Raw genomic sequence first — 5,718 nt, forward strand, 5'->3', positions numbered from 1 at the left:
CATGTTGGAAGAAACAAACAAACAAGGTTCGCTATCTCACTGCTCTTTTCTCATTCCATTCTAAACTGATATTATCCTACTTCTTTTCTCGTTCCATTCTAAATTCAGTCGCTGATAACCACTGATTATTTATTATCTTTTTTATCATTCATTTTTCTACTCCCAAATCTCGTTAGCCATTTCTAAACTCTGCAAGAAAATTTTCTAAACACTTGACCACAATGACATATATATGAACTTTGGAGCTTGTGGCACATATAAAAAAGAAAACTATAAAATTCTTTGTAGCCACTCTTATAAAGTAAAACTAAAAACCATTCTTAGAGGCATCACATGTATCTTGTAGTTGCAGTAGAGGTTGCACAAAGGTTCCAAGGTTCAGTGTAGGGTCAGAGCTAACTAAAGCAAATGAAAAACAATTACGGCAGAAGCAATTGGAAAACTGAAGGCTGAGTAAAATAATAATAAAAATCATTATCTGAAAGCTGAATGGGCAAGCAACTAAATTAGTGGCCTGAGCTAAAATACTGTTACCATTGATATCAATAGGAAAATATTTTTTAACGCATTTCAAACATCTGGATAATGATAATATTCCGATTTCAATTTTAGCTTACACCTAAATATGATAACCATACAGGATAGGCTGCAATATGAGAAGTCACAGGCAATTCAACAAGCACCTAGAGAGCACCATCACATCACCAACCTAAAGCAGCCATCTAGCTAGGAGAGAATCGCTTGAATACAAAAGGAGTTTCCATTGCAAAAGTAGTTACCAATTTAGGGCTCAACTATTGCCATTGCAAAAGGCAGTGCTAGGGAATTTCCTTTAAATGATCTTGGTACGTTCCTTACATAAATAGAAATCAAGTTTGCTTCGTAGTTGTTTGGAATATGGATAGAGGGGCTGCAATTGTAAAAAAATACAATTTGTATGTCTTCTAATATATTCGAAAATTGAACTTTTAGGATTGGTAGAAAATTAAATCATATAGCTGACACTTTGTGATCCTAGTTTTGCATCAGTGAAATTTTAGTTAAAACCAAGTACAATATATGCAAGCACAAAAACAGAATAAGCACTTTTATCAGTTCTATGAATCAATCAAGGTGTTTGCTGCCCAATAAAGTATTAATTTAATAAAATCAGTTAGATAACAAAAGGGAGATGGCGGCGGAACTTAGTTAGATGAACGATGTGAAGCACGCTAACAGCCTGAAGCACGAACTTTGACAATAGCAGACCAATTCTGTCGCCTGATTTGTCACAGCCAACAAAAATATGTTGGGGACCAACAGATAACTTACGGCTAAGATACAAAGTGACATTTTCAGTTTGCACAGTCAAGTCATAGCTTGCACAGTGACATTTTCAGTTTGCACAGTCAAGTCATAGCTTGGATAATAACATTTTCATAGAAGTCATACCTTGTCCAGTGATAATCAATTTGCAGTACACAGGTTTGTCATGCTATCGGATTTTAGAATTCAAAGCTCTGTAGATCACCGGAAAAACAGTGAATCGCTACAAGTGTGCAGCTGCCAGCTTTGGCTACTGATCTCCAATAAAACAGAGTTCTGTCGACCTTCTACCAGCTGAATGTTTTGATAGACCACCCAAAAATTCAACGCGCATTCGGTCAAAAAAAAAATTCAGCGCTCTATTCACTTGAAAGGCAGTAATTTAAATTTGAAAGGCAGTGCAATTTACAGGGATGCAAAATCTTCCCTGATTGCTGCAACATGAGAATTAGAGTGTTGCAAGTGCACATCACGTTAGTTTACCATCTAGTACCTACATTGTTTTTTTGTGGGATAAGTAGAACCAAACTGCCATGTTATGCAATGTTCTTTTCTAGAATGCAATTGAAATGTACATATGAGACAGGTTAACACCAAAGGAGAGCAGGAGCCACTTTGTAGAGAAGATTCAGTTCTGTACAGCAGGAAGGGATGGCATACCTCGCTAACAGGGGAGGGGCACGAAGAACTGGCAGCGGAGGCTAGCACGTGGTCTGCCTGGGGACGAGAGGCGCTGAGCAGGGGCGACGTTTAGGAATGGGCCGGTGCAAGACCACATCACGCGGAGGACGAGTCGGTGGCCTGAGCACGGTTTTGAAGGCGCCGGGAGTGGAGGCGTCGAGGTGCTCTCTGCGCCGGAGCCGGAGGACAGCGAGCGGCGACAGTCAGCCCGCCAGGTGCACGCCAGGTCGAGGAGATAAGCGGAGGGGCTGGGAGCGGGGCCGTGTAGGTGCTCTTCGCGCCGGAGCCTGAGGACGGCCGACCAGGTGCACGCCGGTTTGTCCGAGCAGGTGTCAGAGGGATGTCGGGGCTCAGCAGCTGCTGTGAGGCAAGCGGCATGGGTGGGAGTCGTGGATGTTGTGGGAGCGGGAGCGGAGAATTGATTGCGCGACAGGAAGACGTACGAAGCGATGTTGACCCGCGCATGGATGAAAGGTTGCGCGGGGGTCATTAGCAGGACCGAGGTCATTAGTGGGCGATTAGCGCGTGACGGGGTCATTAGCGGGGCGAGTACGATAACATGCCGGTCTTTTTAGTTGTAGAGACTTTTGACTAATCCAAACAATTACGCTCCTCTCTCAAAATCAGGGATGAAAACGGAAGAAAACAGTAGAAAAGACCTCAAACAATTACGCTCCTCTCTCAAAATTAGGGATGAATACGAAAGATAAAACAAGAAAGCCAGACATGAAAACAAATCCGAACAAATATTGAGAATTTGAAAATAAACTAATTCAAGTGGAATTATGTCAAACACGGTTGTTATATAAAAAATCTATAAATATCATAGTACATAGTAGAATATACAAGTAACTCCATTTGACACCATATAAGAATGATATGATTTTTCTAATGCGTCAAACGTTTGTACGCAATTAATATATTGTTAAAACTTTATTTAATTTTTTGAGCATCTTAATAACCTTAACTAAAAAACTCAAAACTGAAAAATTATATATCTATTTAAGAGCTACATTTTTATATAAAAATCATCTTTATTAAAAATCATATGAAAGAAGATGTAATTATGAAAGGTTCCGTCAGAAAAAAAACGTTACCGTATTTCAAAAATAAGATATTCTAAATAAAAAACAGAAAAGTAGAAAACACTCGGGATAATACTTAAACTGTTTCGTCCCTTTTTGAATTTGACAGTCCTTTTGCGTTCTTTAGGCATAGTTGTTCTTTCATGTTTGATTGTCTTTTTAGTTTTGATTGCTCTTTTGCTTGTCGTTCTAGCGAGACAGTGGCAACAAGGTTAGCGCTGATCGGATCGGAATCAAATGGGAGAAGGATCTTGGATGAGGAGTTAGTGGGAGAACCACGAGTAGGGATGAAAACGGATCGGATACGAACGGATATCACATATATTATATTTATTTTCATATTTTTGGTCGAATTCGGATTCGAATACGGATAATGTCAATCATGTTGGATAAGGTAGGATTGGATGTCGACATCATAAATATATGATTTAAGTATTCGGATACGAAGGACTCGGATACGGACAGATCTGAACCTCTCTAAACGAATTCGGTGTCGAATACGGTCAGAAAATATCCTTACCGTTTTCATCCCTGACCACGAGTGAGTATAGGAGTGAGCATCTCCAACCGTTTGGTAAAATTCGTTTTCCAAATCTTGTTGTTTGCCAACTCCTAAAATAATATGGAGAGAAAAAAAAGATCTCATCTTCAATGGAGGCAAAATTCGTTTCAAAAAACCCACTAATGAAACAAAGAGCCCCGCTAAGCGAACGAAGAGCCCCGCTAAGCATGAGGAGAAAGACTGATGCTAAGGACGGAGTCCGTGTGCATATTTGCATGCTTGGCAGGGAGATATGCCAAGTTAGAAAAGATGAGAAATTGCGATGCCAAACTGTTAGAAAGAGTTTTTTCTCATTTTGCTAAAAAAATTATTGATGAGAAATCATTTACCAAACTGTTATAGATGTTCTAAGTTACTTTTACTACTAAGCACAACTCAGCCATGAACTATAGCAACTTCGCTAAACCTAGAAATATTTCATCTGTCCTTAAATAAGTGTCGTTCTCGTTTCTTGAGATGTCAAACTCTTACAACTTTGACCAAATATATATAACAAAAATATTAATATTTGTAGTATATAATTAGTATCGTTAGATAGATCATTGAATCTATTTTTATAATAAACTTGTTTGGAGATAAAAATATTATTAATATTTTCTATAAATCTAATCAAACTTTAAAAAAATTTGACCAGCATAAGTACCATAGTTAAACAATTATTTAGGGACGAAAGTAGTAGACGGAATCAGTAGCACTTCGGGGTGCACCCACAACACTAACCGTGATTGATGCTGAAATTATGCGAATCACGGCGGGCTAAAGCCACAAACTGGTTGTGATACTCTATTATTATAGGTTCTAAAATAAAGTGAGTTGCATGAAAACATGCAAATAAAGTGCATGTATAATACCTATCAAGTTTTTAGGCCTTGTTTAGATGTGAAAAATTTTTGGATTTCACTGTAGCACTTTTGTTTGTTTTTGGCAAATATTGTCCAATCATACACTAATTAGGATCAAAAATTTGTCTCGTGATTTACACGCAAACCGTGTAATTAGTTTTTATTTTCGTCTATATTTAATGCTTCATGTATGCGCTGCAAGATTCGATGTGACAAGAAATCTTGAAATTTTTTTGTTTTTTGGATGAACTAAACAAGGCCTTAGATAATTTTTTGAGATATAGAGCATCAATTTGTTTTGGAACGCAGGAACTGTTGTTAATTCGTCGAGAGCCGACAAAGCAACAGATCAGCTTAACAATGGAACGTGCTGGCATGTCATCCACGAACCAGCAGACCGAGAGATTCCTGACGTGATTAACGGGCCGGCGGCGCCCAGCGCCCAGCGGTCTGCCGCTCGCTGACTTCTCTTAGTTAAACAGTAAGGCCCGGCTTGATACTTAGAATTGAATTTATTCTAATAAATTATAATTTAGGTACATATCAATTAATCTAAGGAGGGCTGTATTTTATATACTCTCAGGAATAGTTACTCCTATAATCAATTAATCATGTTGTGTATGTGTATACTAATTTATCAGTTAGAATATGTTGATACACTCATATTAAGATAGTCCGGATCTTTACTATGTGATTTTTTTAAAAACCCATATTTTTTAATATATTATTTAATACTATGACAATAGTATATAAATAAATATAACCATATACTTTGAGTATACTTGCATACTTGACATACATAGTACCCTATATGGTCTACTGGTCTAGTATGGTGATATAATTTATCTACATACACATCATCGGATCATATATACCCTAAATCTAGCGATATACATATGTGAGTAACTACTCTCTGGGAGTAGGGAATAATTTTCCTTAAGCTAATATAGTAGTATATAAAAACATTTATATACTAATATTAGCCATGCACGGAAGATGTTTATATGTTGTATTTTTACTATAGACAAGCAAGTTGAAGAGTGTGTTGTAAAGTTAACACATAGTATGGTGATATATAGAATTAATTTCCATCTTCCACCGTCTGAGATAGGCTTATATATGTGCACTTTTCAAAGTTATGGAATCTCAAATTCTAAGCCAAATAGTCATTAAGGCTAGTTTGAATGTGATTTCATCAGAGTTTTATGGGCATTAAGTATGTTGATGCGGTACTGTATTTTAA

This window comes from Sorghum bicolor, chromosome 7, assembly GCF_000003195.3.
Source record: "Sorghum bicolor cultivar BTx623 chromosome 7, Sorghum_bicolor_NCBIv3, whole genome shotgun sequence".
In the NCBI taxonomy this organism is placed as follows: domain Eukaryota; kingdom Viridiplantae; phylum Streptophyta; class Magnoliopsida; order Poales; family Poaceae; genus Sorghum; species Sorghum bicolor.